We start from the raw sequence: 24,362 nt of genomic DNA, 5'->3' as shown, positions 1-24,362 counted from the left end.
GCTTAATAATTAATTATATGGCTCTTAAAAGAAAACATAAAGGTAAAATCTGTATGACTTTGAATTTGGTAATGAATTATAATTAAATATGACAGAAACACAACTGATAAAAGAAAAAATACAAAAATTCAACTTTAACAAAATTGAAACTTTGGATCATCAAAGAACACTATCAAAGAACTGAAAAGACGACCCATAAATGAGAGAAAATATTTACAAATCATATATCTAATAAAGGTTTAGCATAAATATTATATATAAAGAACCCATACAACTTAACAACAAAAAAGACAACTCAATTTTTAAATGGGCAAAGGAGTTGAATAGATATTTATCCAAACAAAATATACCAGTGGCCAATAAGCACATGAAAAGATACTCAACATCATTAGTCATTAGGGAAATGCAAATCAAAAACATACTGAGATACCATCTCACACCTGGTAGGATGGCTATAACTAAAAAAAAAAAAAGAAAAAGAAACCAACAAGTGTTGGCAAGGATATGGAGAAATTGGAACCCTCACACATTGCTGGTAGGAATGTAAAGTAGGGCACGCATTGTGGAAAACATTTTGGCAGTTCTTCAAAAAGTTAAACATAGCGTTACCATCTGACCCAGCAATTTCACTCCTAGAGAAATGAAAATATATGTCCACAAAAAAACTTGTACATTAATAGCAGCATTATTCATAAGAGTGAAAAAGCAGAAATAATTCAATTGCCCATCAACTGATGGATAGGGTATATCCATGCAATGGGATATTATTCAGTCATAAGAAGGAATAAAGTATTGACACGTTGCAACATGGATGAACCTTGAAAACACAAAAGGTTATATAGTGTATGATTCCATTTATGTGAAATGTCCAGAATAGGCAAATCCATAGACACAGAAAGCAGATTAGTGGTTGCCAGGAGCTGGGAGTGGGGGAAGCAGAATGAACAGTGACTGTTTAATGGGTACAGGGTTTCTTTTTGATATGTTGAAAATGTTCTGGAATTAGATATTGGTAATGTTTGCACAATATTGTGAATGTACTAAAAGCCATTGAATTGTACACTTAAAACGGTTACAATGGTGATTTATATGTGATGTGAACTTTACCTCAATTTAAAAAGATGTGTGGTACTGGCATAAGGATAGACATATAGATAATTGAGATATATTGTACATTGAAAAAGAATTGAGAGTCCAGTAATAAACCTGTACATCTGTGGTCAATTGATTTTCTACAAGGGTGTGCCAAGACCAATCAATGGGGAAAAGAGTCTTTTCTAAAATGAGGTGTCTATCACACTGCTAAAGATGAATGATGAAGATGGGTTAAGGACTGAGGTCATGGCACCGGGAAACAGAAAAGTTTCTCAGAACGTGGTCTTTGGACAACTGAGTTCAGAATCAGTTGGGGAGTCTATTAAAATGCCAATTCCTGGGCGCTAATATAGTGAATCAAAATCTCAGGTATGATGCCCAGGAATCTGCATTTTAACTAGCTCCCTAGGTAATTCAAATGCATACTGAAGTCTGAGAACAACTGATATAAAGAATGACTTCATGGGTTTTAGAGCCAAAAGAACCTGGGTTCAAATCTTAGCTCTGCCAATGAGTAGTTTTACCTTCTCTTTTTAGGTATCACTGCCTACTCCTTGCCTTCATACCTGTGCTCCTATCTCACTGGCTTAGCTCTTACCCTCAGAGGCCAGGGTTGGTTGCTTTGTTATGTACAGTAACCACAATGTAAATGAACAAACGCAGGTGCAAAATCTTAATGCAAAACCTGAGTCTTTCCTTCCAGCACTCTCCCATCTCTCTTATCCCAACGCCTCCAACAATGCCCTGCACTCCGGGTCTGGTGCCCCCATATCTCCTTTTCATTGCATTATGAGCGGGCTCATCTTCCTGTTGGGGATGGGAGACATGAAAACAGAGAAAGCTTCATAAAAGGAGCTTCAGCCTGAACTGGGCCTTGAAGAACAAGGCAGGATTTCCACAGGCAGAGATGGGAAAAGAAAGAGTGTTCCAGAAGAAGACAAGGCCATACATTAATGTAAAGATAAAGAGAGGGGTTGCTATGTGGATTGAATGTGTCACTGGGACCAATCAGGGGGCTAGGGCTGGGGTACTTGGTTATCGGTTGACTGGTTTCCCTCCAGTTGTAGCTTACGTTCATTTTTCTGACCAATCACTAGGGGGGAGGGGGTTGCCCTTACTTACTTTGTTGTTGGTTGACCCTCAACTCCCTTCCCTTGTAGCATCCCTAACTTCTGTGTACAAACTCCTAGTGCAAACCTGTGACCATTCCTGACATTTCTCGCCTAGCTGCCCCAGTGTTAATATTCCCTGGAACCATGGCACTAATGCCTCTCCATAACTCCTCATGGTCACAGGAGAGGTCACATATTTAGGGTAGGGGACGTGAAATCAAGAGAGCCTTCACAGAGGAGGCTGTGTTTATACCAAGTTTTGAGGGATGGGGGGCAGGATTTCCTCAGAGACGGAGGAAAAAGGCATCTCAAAAAGAGGCAATAATATGAAATTATTTATTCAAAAAGATTTATTGAGTACTCCTCCCATCAATCAATAATGCAACACAATTTTTAGGGCTTCCCTGGTGGCTCAGTGGTTGAGAGTCCGCCTGCCGATGCAGGGGACACGGGTTCATGCCCCAGTCCGGGAAGATCCCACATGCCGCGGAGCGGCTGAGACCCTGAGCCATGGCCGCTGAGCCTGTGTGTCCGGAGCCTGTGCTCTGCAACGGGAGAGGCCACAACAGTGAGAGGCCCGCGTACAGCAAAAAAAATAAAAAATAAAATAATGCAACACAATTTTTAGAGCACCTACTAGGTGCTACGCTAGGCTCCTAGATGCTTGTTCACTCACTCAAATTTCCAGTTAACAGGACTTTGCTGATCACTTACCCATCATTGTAGTCTGTAGCTTATAGAAGTGTGCTCCAAGGACTACCTGCACCACTCACCTGAGTGGCACCTCATATACTACCTTCTGTATCTTTGTTGCAGTGTTCTGGGCCCTACATAACCCTATCTTCAAAGCTACAGGCTTACCAGGCAACTACCTTCAGGGCATCAGGCTTCTCATCCTCTCCTCCAGCTTACCACCACCCCCAACTACTTAGTGCCTAGTCACTACCAGGGTTTTTTTTTGTTAACTGACGTTAAAATATATATAGCATAAAATGTTAACCATGTTTAAGTGTACAATTCAGTGCCATTAACTACATTCATATTGTTGTACAATGATTACTACAATCTATTTCTAAAATATTTTCATCACCCCAAACAGAAGCTCTGTACCCATTGAAAAATAACTCCTCATTTCTCCCTTCCTCTAGCCCCTGGTAACCTCTAGCCTACTTTCTGTCTCTATGAATTTGCCTATTCTAAATATTTCATGTAAGTGGAATCATACCATATTTGTCCTTTTGTGCCTGGCCTATTTCACTCAACCTGATGTCTTTAAGGTTCATTCATGTTGTAGCATGTGTCTGAACTCCACTCTGGATGGAGGGATTTCATTCCTTTTTATGGCTGAATTATATTCCATTGTATGTATATATACCACAATTTGTTTAACCATTCATCCATCTATGGACATTTGGGTTGTTTCCACCTTTTGGCCATTGTGAATAATGCTGCTGTGAACATCTGCATACAAGTATTTGTTTGAGTCTGTTTTCAATTCTTTGAGGCATATACCTAGGAATAGAATTTCTGGGTCATATGGTAATTCTATGTTGAACTGTTTGAGGAACTGCCAAACTTTTCTACAGCAGCTGCACCATTTTACATTCCCACCAGCAATGTATGAGGGCTCCAATTTCTCCACATCCCCGCTGACACATACCACAAACCGTAAATAACCCCTGTATTGCAAATACACCTCTACTTAGGTAGTTGTCTGTCTTCAGACTGGCTTATTTGATACTAAAGGTTGTATCCTTAATTGTACACACTTCAACTATGAAATGTAGGGTGAAGAAACTGAAATGCATTTCAAATCGTAATGACAACTGAGCAGAAAATATTTGAAAGAATTGGAGATGATTGAGGAGAGAGATCGGTGTCCTCTGACACACTTTCATTGACTGAATTCAAACTTATTCCTGTGACAGCATCTGCAGCCATGATAGAAAGGTTAACATTTCATAGATCACTTAACAACTCTGCCCATAGCCATTGAAGTGGTCAGCAGACTGGGAAGAAATGACACTATGCCACTCACATTCTGAGTGGTTCCTTTTAGTTGATTGTTTTAGACTTTCTTGGGTGATACAATTTGGCCATTTCTCCTTATTTTTAAAGTACTCAGGCAATTCAGGCATTTAAATGTTCTTCCATCTGTAAGAGGTTTAATCACTTAGCCCTGTATTTTCAATCTTCTTGAATCAGTTGAAGCCTTACAAAGTGTTCCTTTTAGCTAAGGTTGGAAAGAGAACAGCAGCAGCTGAGCCAACCCTATTATTTGGTATCAGAATGGAGATCAGAGTTAGTGAGGCAAGTTGGGCCTCCACCAAACCTTTTATTCATGTTGCAGTGTCTCAAAGTGTGGCCTGGGGACAACCTGCATCAGAAACACCTGGGGGTGTTGTTTTTACAATAACTGACTCAGAACCAGAGTGACCAATCATCTGGGTTTTCCCAAGACTGAGGGGTTTCCCCAGACGTTGGACTTTCAGTACTAAAACTGAGAAAGTCTTGGACAAACCTACGTGGATGGTCACCCCTACCCCAGATCTACTGGATCAGAATCACTGCTTCTTATCAGTACTGAAGTTTGACAACCACTGTAGTGGCCAAAGCACTCCATCTCCTCCACTCCCCCCTGAGGACCACCCCCTCCACACACACATAGCCTGCAGTTGGCTCACTGTGCCACTCACTGCCTTTGCTAACTGCTTTAACTGTTACCTTCTTCCATTATGACATGTAGGTAGCCCTATTCCTTCATTTGGAGGGTGGTGCCTTTAGGGCAATATAATGGCTAAGCAAATATCAGAATCATTACTGTTGCTTGTATCTATGTGCTAGGTGAAACAGAGAGGAGGTTGTAGAAGTTCGTTCCTTCATTTATTCATTCTAGGAACATTTACTGAAAATATATATATACAGGGAATATATATATTATATATTTTGTATACATGGAGAGAGAGAGAGAGCCATAAGTTGCTCAGAGAAAACAAGAGCCTAAGGTTAGGTGTGAATATAGGCATGTATGTAGGAATTTATGTCTGGCATGTTCCAGCATACAGATGGAGGACTACCCATTTTCCTAGAATTACAACTACAGTTGGCCTTCCGTATCCACAGGTTCTGCATTGGTGTATTCAACAAACCACATATTGAAAATATTCGAAAAAAATCCAGAAAGTTCCATAAAGCAAAACTTGAATTTGCCACGTGTGGGCAACTATTCTCATAGCATTTACATTGTTATTAGGTATTATAATCTAGAGATGATTTAACATATACAGGAGGATGTGCATAGGTTATATGCAAATACTATACCATTTTATATAAGGGACAAGCATCTGCAGATTTTGGTATCTGCAGGGAGCCCTGGAAACAATCCCCTGCGATTACTGAAGGATTGACTGTATTTGAGAATATTCATTAATTCAGCAAATATTTATTGAGAGCCTTTTATGTGTCAGCACAGTGCTAGACACTGGGACACACAGTTAGCAAGATAGGTCCCTGCTCTCATGGAGCTTACATTCTAGTGCAAAGAGACAGATAAACACACAAAGAAATATATTATGACAGGTGCTTTGATAAGTGCTATGAACAAAATAAAAATAGAGTAATATGATTGCGATGGAGTAATATGATTGAGATGGAGAGTCTGCTTTTGATTGGTTGATAAGGGAATGGCTCTCTGAGGAGGTGACATTTGAGTGAAGATCTAAATGGTAAAAAACCAGCCATTTGCAGACCTGGGAGAGAAATGTTCCAGACAGAGGGAATAGCTGATGCAGGAGCCTGAAGGCAGGAAAGAGCTTGATGTGTTGGAGAAAATGCAAAGAAAACTGGTGTGACAGGAGTATCATGAACAACAGGGAGAGTCATGTGAGAGGAGGTCGGGGAGGCGGTCAGTGTTTAAATCATGGAGGCCTTGTCGGCCTGGGTCAGGGGCCTGGATTTCATTCTTCTTCTGAATACTTGTTCAGAAAAGATATTGGAAGGTCTTAAGCAGAGGAGTGAGGTGGTCAGATTGACATTTTTAAAAATCTCCCTGATACTTTTAGACAATAAAACATCTTAGAGTGAGAACAGAAGCAGAGGAACCAGTTAGGGGACTACTGGCAGTAGCCAATGTCAGAGGTGATGGTGCCTTGGAGTAAGGCGATAGGGAGCAGAGACAAGGACAATTCTGTATGTATTTTGGAGTTAGGATTTTGGTGATGGTCTGGATGAAGGGTCTAAAAGGAAAGAGAAGACTCAAGGGTATTCCCAGGTTTCTTGACTTGGGTGAATGGTGACATCATTTACTAAAATGGGAAAGACTCAAGGAGAAGGAGTTGGTCACATATTAAAAATTCAGTTTTAGACATGTAAAGGTTGAGATGCCTAATAAAATTCCAACTGAGGTGTCAAATAATCAGATATACCTGTCCGAGTTCTGGGTGATATGAGAGTTGGAGATACAAATTAATTTTGGAGTCAACAACAGGTAGACAATAGTTAAAGCCCTGTGATTGGATGACCTTATCTAGGGAGAGAATGGAATAGAAAAGAGAAAGAAGTTCCTGGACTGAGCCATGGAGCCTCCAACATTTAGAGGTCAATCAGTGGACAAGGAACCAGCAAAAGAGGCTGAGGGGTAGTGAGGTATAAAAGAAACCAGGAAAGTGTAGTGTCACCGAAGCCAAGAGGAAAAATAGTGGGAGTTTCAAGGAGAGAGAGTACTATTATTTCCATTTTGCAGGTGAGAAAACTGAGGCATGGGAGTATTAGTAATCTGCCTAAGGTCACATAGCTAGTAACAGAAGAGCAGGGAGTTAAGCCCAAGCAATCACTTCAGAGTCTGTGCTTCTAACCAGTACACCTGTGGCTCTCAAACTGTGGTGTTTATCAGAGTCATGTGGAGGGCTTGTTAACACACAGATTGCTGAACCCCACCTCCAGACTTTCTGATTCAGAAGGTCTGGGATGGGGCCCAAGATCTTGCATCTCTAACAGACTCCCAGGTGATGCTGATGCTGCTGGTCCAGAGACCACACTTTGAGAACCACCACCCTTTTGTACATGGGGAAAGAAAGGCTTGTGATAATGTTGGTGTTGCTTGCTTTCCCCAACTGCTTTGAAATATTCTCCCTTAGGTTGTGGTGGAAGAATTATCCTACCACCCTGTCTAGAATTATTTGAGTAAAGCAACCATATTTCTGACTAGTACAGGAGAGATCAGTTGAGCTCTAGGGCCTAAGGGATATGGTGGGACTGGGAAAAAGGATAAGCCTACCAGCTCATTGATGTTTACTAGATGGGACATTGCTAAACTGATCCAAATCCTGAGAAGGCAAGAAAAGATTTCAGGGCAATCTTGGCTTAGGACTCAAACAAACAAGGAAGGGATTGAACCTTGAGATATCCCTTGTCAGTAGTCACATCCTTCCTCTATACTGAGCATAGTCATCTGTTTTAGCTTTATAAAGGCACTAGGTAGCAAAAGCATGCAGGGCATTGGGAGGCAAAAGACTGGAAAAATTGATCCTGGCCTAGGATACATACACAAAAAAGCCTGAGGGTGCAAAGCTGGCATGCTGTGAAGTTTAAAGGCAGAAAGTGCAAGAGTAATGAAATAATAATAAGTGAGCACTCACTGTGGGCAAGGACACTGGTGACAGAGGCCCCAGAGAATAGTGATCAGTGTGAGCTCCCCAAGAGGTTGCCATTCTGGCATCAAGACCCAGCCCTACCCAATAACCTACAGGTTCCAATTGCTGGAACACCTCAGGCCAAACAAACAGCAGGGTAGGAACACAGACCCACCCATCAGCAGACAGGATACCTGAAGCCATATTGAGCTCACAGCCACCTATAAACATGCCCCCTTGACACGGCCCTGCCCACCAGAGGAACAAGACCCAGATCCACCCACCAGTGGGCAGGCTCCAGTCCCCCCTACCAGGAAGCCTGCACAAGCCTCAGAAACAACCTCAACCACCAGATGGCAGATAACAGAAGCAGGAGGAACTACAACCCTCCAGCCAGCAGAAAGGAGACCACAAACACAGAAAGTTAGGTAAAATGAGATGGCAGAGAAATATGTTTAAGACAAAGGAACAAGATAAAAACCCACAAGAACAACTAAATGAAGAAGAGATAGGCAAACTACCTATAAAAGAACTTAGAGTAATTATAGTAAAGATGATCCAAGATCTCAGAAAATAATAAATGAGCACTTACTGTATGCTAGGCATTTAACATATATTATCTCATTTCATCATCAAAGCAACCTATGGGGTAGATATTATTATTACTCCCATTCACATATGAGGAAACAGACTCAGTAACCTAAGGTCACAGCTAGTAAGTGCCAAACCTTTGATTGAAACCTAGGTCTGTCTAATTCCAAAGCTCTTGTTCTTAAACAGCACTCTCTAACATGACAGAAAAATAAGAGTTTTCTAGATTACCTCTGTATAATAAAATCCAGGAGAGTGGCATGGCTTAAGGAAGGCCTAGCCTGGAAGACTAAGTAAGGCTGCCAGATGTAACTGAGATAGACAGGCAGTGCAAGGCCCTGGCCAGTGTCTTTGACACTGTTGTTGGTTTTATTTTTATTTTTAAATATTTATATATTTATTTGACTGTGCTGGGTCTTAGTTGTGGCATGCTGGATGTTTAGTTGCAGCATGCGAACTCTTAGTTGCGGCATGTGGGATCTAGTTCCCTGACCAGGGGTTGAACCTGGGCCCCCTGCATTGGGAGCGCAGAGTATTAGCCACTGGACCACCAGGGAAGTCCTTGTTGTTGTTTTTAAATCACCAGATTTATAAAAAGAAACAGTTTACCAATAAGATACTATGTGTAAGAAGAAGTGTGTGAAACGAGACAGGAGAAGATGACTAAGAAGTGCTTGGCATGATGCACACAACACACAGTAGCAAATTGGGGGCAAGTGAAAAAGTACAGGCATTTAAGTGAAGACATTAATGTAGAAAAGGTCAGTGCTAAAGGATGAGACATCTGGCAGAAGCAAATAGATGAAAGGACTTTATCACATTGGAGAATTCTGAGGTTGAGGATCTTCTTTTATCTTTTTTAGCATTTCTATGACTTTTTAATTAGTCATTTAATTTAGAATTGTAGAGCCACATGCAGTTGTAAGAAATAATACAGAGAGAGCCATTGTGTACTTTGTCTGACTGCTCCAAATGGTAACACCTTGCAAAACTATAGCATAATATCACAACCAGGATGTCGATATTGATATAATCCACCAGTCTTACTCAGATTTCCCCAATTTTGCTTGTACTCAGTGTGTTTGTGTGTGTGTGTGTGTGTGTGTGTGTAGTTCTATACAATTTTATCACCTGTGTAGGTCCATGTATCCACCATCACAGTCAAAATACTGAAATTTCAACAGTACAGAGATCCTTCATGTTGCCATTGATAGCCAAGTTCACCTTCACCTTCCACCATATCCCCATCCCTGACCCCTGGCAACCACTAACCTGCTCTCCAACTCTATAATTTTGTCGAGTGTCATATAAATGAAATCATACAGTGTGTAACTTTTTGTGATTGGCTGTTTTTACTCAGCATAATTTTCCTGGAGATTCATTCAAGTTACTGTGTCTATCAATAGTTTGCTCCTTCTTATTGATTAGTAGTATTCCATGGTATAGATGTATCACTGTTTGTTTAACCATTCATCTATTGAAGGACATCTGGGTTTCCAATTTTTGGCTATTATGAAAAAAGATGCTATGAACATTCATGCACAGGTTTGTGTGTGAATATAAAGTTTCATTTCTCTGTGATAAATGCCCAGAAGGGCAATCACTGGGTGGTTTTACAGTGGTGTGTTTAGTTTTTCTTAAGAAAGTGCCAAATGTTTTCCAGAGTAGCTGTACCATTTTACATACCCACCAGCAATGCATGAGTGGTCCAGTTTCTCTACATCCTCACTGGTATTTGGTGGTCTCACTACTTTTTTTGTTAGTCATTTAAATGGGTATGTAGTGATGTCAATCTTTTATTTTGTGTTTTTTAATTTTTATTTTTTTTCCGGTACGCGGGCCTCTCACTGTTGTGGCCTCTCCCGCTGCGGAGCACAGGCTCCGGACGCGCAGGCTCAGCGGCCATGGCTCACGGGCCCAGCCGCTCCGCGGCATGTGGGATCTTCCCGGACCGGGGCACGAACCTGTGTCCCCTGCATTGGCAGGCGGACTCTCAACCACTGTGCCACCAGGGAAGCCCAATCTTTCATTTTTTAAACAGGCAAACTTGAGAGGAGAAGCTGTTTTGAAATTCCTTTGAGATAAGACCTCTTACTATTTCAGTTTAAGCCTCCTGACTGGTTTTTCCTGGAAAGCCATTTTGACCTTTGCTATAAAAGATCTCCATTCATATGGGAGCAAGTAGCCCTAAAACCACAAAGTAGTTGCTTAGCTTCTACTAGGCCCAAAGAAAAGCTGACATAGCTACAGGCGATTCATCCGAGGTAATCAGAAGAGCCAGGCAAAGAAGAGATATCAGGAGAGAATTTCCAGGACAATATTCACAAATGATAACTTCTCCATTTTGTTCTATAGTCCCCTTTGAAGGGGACAGCAGTATGGTTTCAAAGCTCGGGGAGAGAATTGAGTTGTAAAGGTGATATGAAGAGCATTGATTCTGCACATCTATTCCTAACCTTGTGTTCAGTGATCTTACGTTGGTAACTTGAAATCTGCCATGGTGGGAGTATTTACACCACAGAAATTGGTAAACTCAACGAATCAGAGCACTTTTTACCCAGGGAATTGGTTCATAAACATTTATTAACACAAATGTTGTGAATTTCTTTCTGTAGTTTCATTTATTTTAGTTTATTTTTGGCCATGCTGTGTGAAGTATGTGGGATTTTAGTTCCCAAACCAGGGATCAAACCCGTGCCCCCTGCAGTGGAGGCACAGAGTCTTAACCACTGGACTGCCAGGGAAGTCCCAAGACATTAAGTATTTTATCAATGTTGCATGTCGAGTAAATGGCAGAGCCTTAATTCAGCCTTGGGTCTAAGCTCAGTACACTGGCTCTCTAGAGGGGAGGAGACAATACATACCAGAGAGAAGTGGTGAGGCAAAACTTTTTAAAAAATTTCCTTGACATTGATTTTTTTTTTTTGGCTGTGCCCTGCTGCTTGTGGGATTTTAGTTCCCCGACCAGGAATGGAACCTGTGCCCCCTGCAGTGCAAGCGCAGAGTCCTAACCACTGGACCGCCAGGGAATTCCCAGACTTGACATTAATTTTCAAAAAATAAAGTTAACTAAAAGAAAAAACAAGTCTGCCTCTGGCATTGTGTAGCACATTAGCTTATCTAAATTATATTTGTATTCTTATCTAAATTGTATTTACATATATATATAGTCCAGCAGCAGCGGACATAGTAACTGGTTTTTGTCTACTCTTTCCTACTTCTCTTTTTCTGGTTCCATTGAAGAATACTTCCCCCTCTCCATATGACCCTAGTAAACCTCATAATCACAGAACTCTTGCTTCTCCCAACCACAGGTGTGGCTGGGCCAATGAGGATCCTCCTCAGGACTTGTCTTTTTTTCTTTTTTTAAGTATAGTTGGTTTACAATGTTGTGTTAGTTTCAGGTGTACAGCAAAGTGATTCAGTTATACACACACACACACACACACACACACACACACACACACTATATATATATATATATATATATATATTCTTTTTTAGATTCTTTTCCCTTATAGGTTATTACAAAATATTGAGTATAGTTCTCTGTTCTATACAGTAGGTCCTTGTTGGTTACCTATTTTATATATAGTAGTGTGTATATGTTAATCCCAAACTCCTAATTTATCCCTCTCCCACTTTTCCCCTTTGGTAACCATAAGTTTGTTTTCTATGTCTGTGGGTCTATTTCTTTTTTGTACATCAGCCATAAAAAAATGAAATAATGCCATTTGCAGCAACATGGGTGAACCTAGAGATTATCATACTAAGTGAAGTAAGTCAGACACAGAAAGACATACCACATGATATCACATATATGGAATCTAAAAAAAAGATACAAATGAACTTATATACAAAACAGAAATAAGACTTGTTTATTGAAGCTAGAGGAAAAGAGTCTCTTTTTCCTGCTTGGGTTGCTTACCTAGGGCATTGTGAGTCTGGGGCTCCAACAACATCATCAGAATTGTTCCTGTCTCGACAATGTTATTTTCACATGGTGCGTGAGATGGCTTCCTACAGTCCCAAATATACTCTCTAGTTTTCCCAGTTAATTGAATCCATAAAGTACCACCTTCACCTTGTGTTGTGCTTAATTAAGCTGAGTTGAGTTTTCATCTTTCGTTACCAAGAGTTCCATCTCTTCTGTGACTGCTTCAGCTTCCTATGAATTCTTACAACACAGCTATCTATACCAGCTCTGTTCAATAGAAAGACAATGAGCCACATATATATAACTTTAATTTTTCTAGTAACCACATTTTAAAAAGTGAAAGGAAACAGGAGAAATACAGTTAACATGTTTTACTTAAGCCAATATATCAAAACATATTATCATTTTAACATATAATCAACATAAAAATTCTTAATGAGATGGTTTACATTCTTTTCTTTTTCCTGAGTCTGTGAAATCTGGGGTGTATTTTACATGTATAGCACATCTCAATTCTGACTAGTCTCATGTCAGTTGCTCAGTCGCCACATGTGGCTAGTGGCTATGTATTGAACCACACAAATTTATACTGTACACATTGGCACCTAATCATACATCATGATGTATTGCTACTTGAATGTTTCATGTGTAAATGTCTAATCTTTCCACCTAACACCTATGGTCCTTGAGAACAGAAATCTCACCTTAAAATTCTTTTATGGCCCTCAAGTTTTAGCATGGTACTACGCTAATAGTAGTTAATAGTATGAATAAGTGATTTTGGTTGCATCATACAATGAGCAGAGGGTTGTAATTCACACCTCAGTAAAGAAATGTGACTGAGAAACATACTACAAGTCCACTGGAGATATGTCAGGCATCTGCATATGACTGTAGTAAATGTTTCTCTGATAGCAAATTATCAGGCCGCAGGCAGAGGAGATAAGGACAAAAGCGGTAAGAATGCCTTATGATTCTCAAATGAAAAGTGCTAAACTCAAAATGTAAAATGAGTATCCTTTTCCAGTGCCATTCCATCTTATAGATGAGAATATTCAAGTGCAAGAGGAGTGATTTCTACCTCTGGTAATGTGTAACCAGCAAATTATTAGCATCTGAGCACAGACAGAAGCCATTTATTCTGCCCTCATACAAGCCACTGCTTTTTTAAAAAGGCAGTGGACAGTGTGGGAGGGGGTGGAAGGGTGAGGAAGAGGTGGGGGAGATAAGAAATCAACTTACAGCTTTTTCTCCTACTGTACATTCTCCATCCCCACCCTAACACACACACACACACACACACACACACACACACACACACACACACCCTTCCCATCGATAAATCAGTGACTCATCAGAGCTCAAATGGAGTCCAAGATGTCTAGTGCTCCTAAATCTTACTGGACCTCCCCCCAGACACAAATACTCAGCTTCAAATAGCCCCTCAGATCAGTTGGTCGTTTATTCTTTTCAATCACTAATTTATTTGGTATATATTACATACCAGGCACTATGGAGGCTATAAAAATCAAATCTGCAATCTCTTCCCTCACAGAGCTCAATATATTGTGAGTGTGGGAGTGTGGCAATGATGGCAGAGAAGATTGTTAACTAAAATGACACATGATAAACACTATAGAAGGGGTATATACATGATGCTATTATGGAATGCTATGCAGCAGTTTTTAGAATAAGGTGAAGTTTAAGGCAGTGGTTCTCAAAGTGTGTTCCCTGACCATCAGTTTCAGCTCACCTGAGAATTTTTTAGAAATGTAAGTTCTTGGCCTCATCCCAGACCTCCTGAATCAGAAAGTCTGGAGGTGGGAGTCAGAAATTTGTGTTGTTTTTTTTTTTTTTGCGGTACGCGGGCCTCTCACCACCGTGGCCTCTCCCGTTGCAGAGCACAGGCTCCGGACGCGCAGGCTCAGCAGCCATGGCTCACGGGCCCAGCCACTCCGTGGCATGTGGGATCTTCCCAGACCGGGGCACGAACCCGCGTCCGCTGAATCGGCAGGTGGACTCTCAACCACTGTGCCACCAGGGAAGTCCCCAGAAATTTGTGTTTTAACAAGCCACCCCAGGTGTTTCTGATGCATACTAACATTTGAGAACCATTAGTTTAGAAGGAAAAAAGCTGCAGAATGAAATGCACAGTGTGATACTCTATATATGTTTTAAAAAACACTGAATGTTTTCAATGTACACATATATATGTACATAATATATATATGTTTGCATGTACATGTAAGATGTCTAGGAGGTATACCACTCTGATAATAGGGGTTACCTCTGGAGAGGGGATTAGGATTGCAGGGCAAAGAGGTAGGTAAGTGGGTCTTTATCTTCTCCTGAATTATTTGAATCCTTTAAGAATGTATTCATATATTAATTGAGCAACCATAAATAAAGAAATACCATTTAAAGGTTTTTTAACTGCTCTGGAAACACAAAGGAGCGAACATTAAATCTTCCAGAGGGGGTAGCCTTTGAACCAGGCTTTGGGGCTGTCCCAGTCCTTGTTCTCCATCCAGCCCTGTGGCTCTCCCATGTCCAGAACATAGCTCAATTTTTTGTATTCTTGTCCTTCCAGATGACAGAGGCATCTCCAGAGAAGGTACAATGTGATTTTTTAAATAGTAAGGTGGACCACCCACTATCTCCCCAAACTTCAAGCCTCAGAGTAAGTAGTAAGCTAAAATCCTGAGTTGAAGATTGAACTGGAAAGAAAATGTGACTGTCCTTCCAACACAAAGAAACTGCCTTCCACCCTGTGTTTTAACAGTGATGATGCTCTGAGCAGCATATTAGGGTAGATGAAAAGCATAAAGCAAAGATCATTATTGATTCACCCTCGGCCAGGGTAGATGAAAAGCATAAAGCAAAGATCATTATTGATTCACCCATAAAGCAAAGATCATTATTCATTCAAATTCAAGATGGGAAGGCCCTAGAGAGACATCCATGTCCTTGTCTTCCAGTGTCCAGTGACAAACCATTTTGAGAAAAAAGCATGCCATTTAGAAGGCCAAGCCCTGCATCCCATTGACCTACTCTCTTTTACAGTCTGTTTTGGATCTTTTTAGCTGATGAGACTAGTGGGAGGTGACAGAGGGAAAATAACAATGGTGAAATTCACCCAGAGCCCCTAGCATGAACATGGCCTTTTCAAGTTATAAAGATAAATAACTATCTAAGCAACATTCTAGGGAGTTTGTTTCCAGTAAAGTGAATCTGGGTAGGAAAAAAAATAGTCACATTAACCTCTGACACAGCTTTCCAGGCAAAAGCTTTCATAACTAAGGGCCAATAACACAAAGGCAGGAAGAAGCTCTGTAGAATGGGCCAGGTTGCCCTTTTAATCAAGAAGGATAATGAAACCAACAGGCTGGGGAGGACCCCCTATCATTATGATCACTTTCTGATTGCCTGGATACTAGAGGGATGGACTGATGCATCCCAGAGTTAACTGACTTGATAGCCTGTCAGGAAATGGGCAAGTGCAAAGCTTCTGTTACTTCCTAAAAGGTCTGGGATGGAGAATCAATACAATGTACTAGGAATTTTGACTTTTTAAAAAATATTTATTTATTTATTTAGGCTGCACTGGGTCTTAGTTGCAGGGCACAGGCTCTTAGTTGCAGCATGTGGATTTCTTAGTTGTGGCATGCATGTGGGATCTAGTTCCCTGACCAGGGATCAAACCCAGGACACCTGCATTGGGAGCGTGGGGTCTTACCCACTGGACCACCAGGGAAGTCCCTAGGAATTTTGACTTTGAAGCCAGGGTTCTTTGGGCTAGAAGAGCTTCTGGGGCTTTAATATGAGCAGGAGGTAACTCTCAATTAATAGTGAGCAGAAGGACTTTGAAATTGAAGTGCTCTCCTTGAAAGAGAATTTCTTTGATTTGGGTCAAGAATTTTGCTCCATTTTGACTATTATATAGGACCCTTGCTCTCTGCTGAAGCATGACAAAGCTTATAGCTGAGCTCAGAAAACTAATTATCACTCAAATGATTTGCCTTGACATGGAGATGTTGAAAGAATTCCATCTATTTATTTATTTATTTTTTTGCGGTACGCGGGCCTCTCACTGCTGTGGCCTCTCCCACTGCGGAGCACAGGCTCCGGACGTGCAGGCTCAGCGGCCACAGCTCACGGGCCCAGCCGCTCCGCGGCATGTGGGATCTCCCCGGACCAGAGCACGAACCCGCGTCCCCTGCATCGGCAGGCGGACTCTCAACCACTGCGCCACCAGGGAAGCCCTCCATCTATTTTTTGAGCTAGTGATTTTTTTTATCATGCTAGAAATATTTCTTTAATGTTCATTGGATACCTACTATGTGCATAACACTTGTTGAATGCTATAACAAATACAAATAAATAAATGTCAAAATACACTCTCAAGGAGATTATAGTACAATTAGGGAGGGGCAGTAGAGGATGACTTGAGTTAGCATACAAGAAGAGTTAAAACTACGATGGTACAAAAGCAACTTATGATTTAAAGTCAGGATAATAATACAAAAAAAAAGTCAGGATAGGGACTTTCCTGGTGGTCCAGTGGTAAAGAATCTACCTTCCAATGCAGAGGACATGGGTTTGATCCCTGGTCAGGGAACTAAGATCCCACATGCTGCTGGGCAACTAAGCCCATGCACCACAACTACTGAGCTCACACACCTCAACTAGAGAGCCCGCGTGATGCAAACTACAGAGCCCAAGCGCTCTGGAGCCTGCACGCCACAACTAGGGAAGAGAAAACCCACATGCTACAAGTAGAGAGAAGCCTGCACACTGCAATGAAGAGCCCACATGCTGCAACTAAGACCCAACACAGCTATAAAAATAAATAAATACTAAAAAATAAGTCAGGATAAAGATGGAGAAATCTCTGTGGATTGGACAAATTGGGAAAGACCTCAAATGAGGTCTTAATAGGCAAAGGATCTTCTGCTTTTTATGTGTCTCAGAGGCTTTCTGTGAGGCTAAGTCACAAGTGCTGGCCACTGGTAATTGATCTAGGACAAAAGTATAAAGTAAAAAATTGTCTTTCCTGCCTTTTCATTCTACCCCTTTCCCTAGGCAGTGTCTAATACTTCTCAAGTTGCCAGTAGCATCCAAATTGTTGTCCTCTACTTAATCCAACTCACCTGTCCTATGTCCACATTTTTCTCAAGATCCACCATCTCCTTGGAAACCAATTAGAGCTAAGGTGGTAATGATCTATAAGGCTTAGTGAGATACTCTTTCCAAGTAGCATTTTGGAAAATATATATTGTTAGCCTACCATGCTAGATGGCACTGTTTAATTTTTACAACAACCTGGTGAGATATGTTATATTCTTCCTATTTATCAGTTGAGTAAGCTGAGACCAGAAAGGTGAAAGAAACTGAACAAGTTAAGTTTATCAGTGAAAATGTCAGAGTAGGGAACTCCAAGGGCCCATCCCTCCAATAAAACAGTGAATAAATGGGCAAAAACTATCAGAATCAACTTTATTGGAGCTCTGGAAACTAATCAAAGGTTTATAGCAACCAGGAACATGCTTAATCAAGAAAAAATGGGGCCTGAATCTTTGTGGAAGAGCTTTGTGACTTTCTACTCACTAACAGACTACTAAGCTAAATTAACAGAAACTTCAATAGCCATGTACAGCAAGGAACACAGACTTTACAAAATTAGTTCAGAAATGTCACTAAACAAACAAACAAGAGCAAACACACCAAGGAACAACAGAAAACTATGTGGGGTGGGAGGGGCGGCAACATGATTTCAAGAGTTACCATATCATAATAGTCAAAATATTTAGTATTCAACAAAAAAAATTCCAAGGCATGAAAAATAAATGCATACATATGTACATACATAACAGTAGAGCCCATACAAGAAAAAAAATTAATAGAATCTGTCCCTGCAGAAGCCCAAATATTGGACTGATTAGAAAAAGACTAAATCAACTAACTTAAATTTACTCAAAGAGATTAAAGGGAACCATGTACAAAGAAATAAAGGAAACCATGAGAATGATGTCTCACCAAATAGATAATATGAATGAAGAGATGGAAATTATAAAAAGGAACCAGATGGAAATTCTCAGGTTAAAAATTACAACGAAATTAAAAATTCATTAGAGGAGTTCAATAGTGGATTTGAATCAGAAGAAAAAGAATAGGTGAATATAGGACAATTGAAAGTATCTAGTCTCAGGAGCAAAAAGAAAAGGGAATGAAGAAAAATGAATGGTGCCTCAGAGACCTATGGAACACTATCAAGTGTACAATCATATGCATAATGTTAGTCACCAAAGAAGATGGGGGGGTACAGAAAGAATATTTGAAGAAATAATGACCCAAAACTTCCCAGTTATAATGAAATACATAAATCTACATGCCCAGTAAACTCAAGAACTCCAAAAAGGATAAATCCAGAGATCATGTTATAATCAAACTGTCAAAAGACAAAAATAATTCAGAAAGTGGCAAAAGAGAAGTAACTTACATACAAAGGATTCTCAATAAGATAAGCAGGTAATTTCTCATCAGAAACCATGAAGGACAGAAAGCAGTGGAAGACATCTTCAGAGTGTTGTAAGTAAATGACTGTCAACCAATAATTCTATGTTGTGTTTGGCAAAAATGAAGGAGAACTTAAGACATTCCAGGATAAACAAAATCCTAGAGAGTTCATTGATAGTAGGCTTGTCCTACAAGAAATGCCAAAGGGAATCTGTCAGGCTAAAATGGAAACACACTAAACGTAACTCAAATTCATATAAGGAATTAAAAACACTGGTAAGGATAATTAAATAAGAAAATATAAAAGTCAGTATTACTATATTTTTGGTTAGTAACTCCTCATTTTTCCTATACAATTTAAAAGACAATTAACATAAGACAATCTATGTTGGTGAATACAAAATGTATAAATATATTACTTGTGATCAGAACAATATGAAGGGGAAGGACAGAGCTTTATAGGAGAAAAGTTTTTGTAAACTATTGAAATTAAGTTGATATTAATTAGAACTAGATGGTTATAAATTAAGATATTAATTGTAATCCCCAGGAAAAATGATCAACATTATATAGTAAAAAAAAATGAGAATTGAATCAAATTAGTATACTAAAAAATATCTAAAATAGAGAAGGCAATAACAGGAATTGGTGAACCAAAATGATGTAAGATATATAGAAAACAAATACTAAAATAGCAGAGGTAAGTCATTCCTTATAAGTAATTACATTAAGCATAAATGGAGCAAACTTTCCAATTAAAAGGCAGAGTTTGGAATAATGGATAAAAACCATGATGCAACTATACACTGCAGACAAGATATTCACTTTAGAACCAGAGACACAAATTGGTTGAAAGTGAAAGGATGGAAAAATGTATTCCATGCAAACAGTAACCAAAGGAGAAATGGAGTGGATACTAATATCTGACAAAACAGACATTAAGACAAAAATTGTTACAAGACACAAAGAAGGACATTATATAATGATAAAAGGGTCAATCCATCAAGACAATATAAACATATATACAGCGAACAATAGAGCCCCAAAATATGTGACACAAAAACTGATAGAGCAGAAAGGATAAATAGTTCAAAAATAATGGTTAGAAACTTCAAATCTCAATTTCAATAATGGATAGAACAACTAGGCAAAAGATAAGCAAGGAAACAGACTTAATAATACTATAAGAATTAAATAATATTATAAACAAAACAGGCCTAAAAGAATATAGAACTCTTTACCCTACAACCGAGGAATATGCATTCTTCTCAAGTGCACATGGAACATTCTCTAGGGTAGACCATATATTAGGCCATAACACAAGTCAATAAATTTAAAGTATCTAGATCACAAAAAGTATGTTTTCACCCACAATGGAATTAAATTAGAAATCAATGACAGAAGGAAATCTGTAAAAATCACAAATATGTGGAAATTAACACTCTTAAACAACCAATGGATCAAAGAAGAAATCACAAGGTAAATAAGAGAATGCTTAAAGATGAATAAAAATGAAAATACAACATTTAAACTTATGGGATAAAGCTAACCCAGTGCTCAGAAGGAAATCTATAGCTGTAAATGCCTAGATTGAAAAAGAAAAAAGATCTCATCAAGAACCTAATCTTCCATATTAAGGAACTAGAAAAAGAAGAACAATCTAAACCCAGAGCATACAGAAGGAAGGAAATAAAAAGATTAGGGCAAATATAAATAAAATAGAAAACAGAAAAACATTGAGAACCAACAAATCCAAAAGCTAGTTCTTTGAAAAGAGAGAAGGCTCACACCACTAAAATCAAGTATAAAAGTGGGGACATTACTACTGACCTTACTGTAATAAAATGAATTATAAAAGTCCATGACCAGATGTTTCACTGGCAAATTTGATTAAATGTTTAAAGAAGAATTAAAAACAATCCTTCTCAAATTCTTCCAAAGAAATAGAGGAGAGAGCACTTCCTAATTTATTCTAAGGCCAGCATTACCCTGATACCAGAGCCAGACAAAGATGTCACTAAAAAAGAAAACTACAGACCAATACCCTTTATGAATGTAGTTTCAGTAATTCTTAACAAAATACTAGCAAACCAAATCTAGCAACATATCAACAAGTGGGATTGATCCCAGGAATGTGAGGGTGTTTCAACATATGAAAATCAATCAATATAATATACCTTATTAAAAGAATGAAGGGGAAAAATACCATTATCATCTCAATTAAGGCAGAAAAAGCATTTGACGAAATCCAGTACCCTTTCATTTATTAAAAAAAAAATTCAACAAACAGAATAGGAATGATAAAGAGGATCTATTAAAAACCCAAAGTTAACATCATAATAGTGAAAGATTGAAAGCTTTCACACTAACATAAGGAACAACACAAGAATGTGTGATCTCACCAATCCTATTCAACATTGTATTGGAGGTTCCAGCCAGGGAAATTAGACAAGAAAAAGAAATATAAGGCATCCAAATTAGAAAAGAAGCAGTAAAACTATCTCTATTTGTAGATGACATGATCTTACATATAGAAAGCCCTAAAGAATCCACGTACAAAGAAAGTATTAGAGCTAATAAATGAATTCACCAAAATTGCAGGATATGAGAACATACAAAAATCAGCTGTACTTCTTTTTTTTTTTATTGGAGTATAATTGCTTTACAATGTTGTGTTAGTTTCTGCTGTACAATGAAGTGAATCAGCTATAAGTATATCTATATCCCCTCCCTCTTGGATCTCCCTCCCATCCCCGCCATCCCACCCATCTAGGTGGTCACAAAGCACCAAGCTGAGCTCCCTGTGCTCTACAGCAGGTTCCCACTAGCTAGCTATTTTACACATGGTAGTGTATTTATGTCAAACGTAATCTCCCAATTTGTCCCATAGTCCCCTTACCCCCCGTGCCCACATGTCCATTCTCTACGTCTATGTCTCTCTTCCTGTCCTGCAAATAGGTTCATCTGTACCATTTTTCTAGATTCACATATATGCTTTAATATACGATAACTGTTTTTCTCTTTCTGGCTCATTTCACTCTGTATGACAGAATCTAGGTCCATCCACATCTCTACAAATGACCCAATTTCGATCCTTTTTTATGGATGAGTAATATTCCATTGTATATATGTGCCACATCTTCTTTATCCATTCATCTGTCTTTGGACATTTAGGTTGTTTCCATGTCTGGCTATTGTAAATAGTGCTACAGTGAACACTGTGGTACATGACTCTTTTCAAATTATGGTTTTCCCACAGTATATGCCCAGTAGTGGAATTGCTGGGTCATATGGCAGTTCTATTTTTAGTTTTTTAAGGAACCTTCTTACCCTTCTGCATAGTGGCTGTATCAATTTACATTCCCACCAACAGTGCAAGAGGGTTCCCTTTTCCCCACACCCTCTCCAGCATTTATTGTTTGTAGATTTTTTGATGATGGCCATTCTGACTGGTGTGAGGTGATATCTCATTGTAGTTTAGATTTGCATTTCTCTAATGACTAGTGATGTTAAGCATCCTTTCACATGTTTATTGGCAATCTGTATATCTTCTTTGGAGAAATGTCTATTTAGATCTTCTGCCCATTTTTGGATTGGGTTTGTTTTTTTTTTTTGATGTTGAGCTGCATGAGCTGCTTGTAAATTTTGGAGATTAATCCTTTGTCAGTTGCTTCATTTGCAAATACTTTCTCCCATTCTGAGGGTTGTCTTTTCGTTTTGTTTATGGTTTCCTTTTTGTGCAAAAGCTTTTAAGTTTCATTAGGTCCCATTTATTTATTTTTGTTTTTATTTACATTTCTCTAGGAGGTGGGTCAAAAAGGATCTTACTGTGATTTACGTCACAGAGTGTTCTGTCTATGTTTTTCTGTAAGAGTTTTATAGTGCCTGGACTTCCATTTAGGTCTTTAACCCATTTTGAGTTTATTTTTGTGTATGGCATTAGGGAATGTTCTAATTTCACTCTTTTACATGTAGCTGTCCAGTTTTCCCAGCATCATTTGTTGAAGAGCCTGTCTTTTCTCCATTATACTCTTGCCTCCTTTGTCAAAGATAAGGTGACCATATGTGCATGGGTTTATCTCTGGGCTTTCTATCCTGTTCCATTGATCTATATTTCTGTTTTTGTGCCAGTACCATACTGTATTGATTACTGTAGCTTTGTAGTATAGTCTAAAGTCAGGGAGCCTGATTCCTCCAGCTCCATTTTTCTTTCTCAAGATTGCTTTGACCATTCAGGGTCTTTTGTGTTTCCATACAAATTGTGAAATTTTTTGTTCTAGTTCTGTGAAAAATGCCACTGGTAATTTGATAGGGATTGCATTGAATCTGTAGATTGCTTTGGGTTGTATAGCCATTTTCACAATGTTAATTCTTCCAATCCAAAAACATGATATAACTCTCCATCTGTTTGTATCATCTTAAATTTCTTTCATCAGTGTCTTATAGTTTTCTGAGTACAGGTCTTTTACCTCCTTATGTAGGTTTATTCCTAGGTATTTTATTCTTCTGGTTGCAATGGTAAATGGGAGTGTTCCTTAATATGTCCTTCAGATTTTTCATCATTAGTGTATAGGAGTGCAAGAGATTTCTGTGCATTAATTTTGTATCCTGCTACTTTACCAGATTCATTGATTAGCTCTAAACGTTTTCTGGTAGCATCTTTAGGATTCTCTATGTATAGTATCATGTCATCTGCAAACAGTGACAGTTTTACTTCTTCTTTTCCAATTTGGATTCCTTTTATTTCTTTTTCTTCTCTGATTGCTGTAGCTAAAACTTCCAAAACTATGTTGAATTATAGTGGTGAGAGTGGGCAACCTTGTCTTGTTCTTGATCTTAGTGGAAATGGTTTCAGTTTTTCACCATTGAGAATGATATTGGCTGTGGGTTTGTCATATATGGCCTTTATTATGTAGAGGTAGGTTCCCTCTATGCCTACTTTCTGGAGTGATTTTATCATAAATGGGTGTTGAATTTTGTCAAAAGCTTTTTCTGCATCTATTGAGATAATCATACGGTTTTTATCCTTCAGTTTGTTAATATGGTGTATCACATTGATTGATTTGCATATATTGACGAATCCTTGCATTCCTGGGATAAATCCCACTTGATCATTGTGTATGATCCTTTTAGTGTGCTGTTAGAATCTGTTTGCTATTATTTTGTTGAGGATTTTTGCATCTGTGTTCATCAGTGTTATTGGCCTGTAGTTTTCTTTCTTTGTGAAATCCTTGACTGTTTTTGGTATTAGGTTGATGGTGGCCTAGTAGAATGAGTTTGGGAGTGTTCCTCCACCTGCTATATTTTGGCAGAGTTTGAGAAGGATAGGTGTTAGCTCTTCTCTAAATGTTTGATAGAATTCGCCTGTGAAGCCATCTGGTCCTGGCCTTTTGTTTGTTGGAAAATTTTTTAATCACAGTTTCCATTTCAGTGCTTGTGATTGGTCTGTTCATATTTTCTATTTCTTCCTGATTCAGCCTC

Source organism: Pseudorca crassidens, chromosome X (genome assembly GCF_039906515.1).
Source record: "Pseudorca crassidens isolate mPseCra1 chromosome X, mPseCra1.hap1, whole genome shotgun sequence".
Taxonomy (NCBI): Eukaryota; Metazoa; Chordata; class Mammalia; order Artiodactyla; family Delphinidae; genus Pseudorca; species Pseudorca crassidens.
Note: the sequence above shows the minus strand (reverse complement) of the source record.